This window comes from Myxocyprinus asiaticus, chromosome 30, assembly GCF_019703515.2.
Source record: "Myxocyprinus asiaticus isolate MX2 ecotype Aquarium Trade chromosome 30, UBuf_Myxa_2, whole genome shotgun sequence".
NCBI classification, from domain to species: Eukaryota; Metazoa; Chordata; class Actinopteri; order Cypriniformes; family Catostomidae; genus Myxocyprinus; species Myxocyprinus asiaticus.
The window spans coordinates 37587781-37588029 of NC_059373.1; positions in this window are offsets into that span (position 1 = coordinate 37587781).

The following is a 249-nucleotide window of genomic DNA, read 5'->3' on the forward strand; positions in this document are numbered from 1 at the left end:
GTAATTTGTTTTAGCCGTCAACATTCTCAGGGTACATTGTGTAAATGTGCATAAAGTGACCACCGCCACAGCCATGAACCTCTTTGGCTTATTTTCACTGATTTCTGAGGATTTATTCATTTAAAACAAAACAAAGTAAGGAATTTATCCAGTGTTACTGCAAAATGCAACCAGTGTTTCGTTGGTAAGACTTTACAATAATGTTCTATTTGTTAACATATAGTTAACATGAACAAACAATGAGCAATA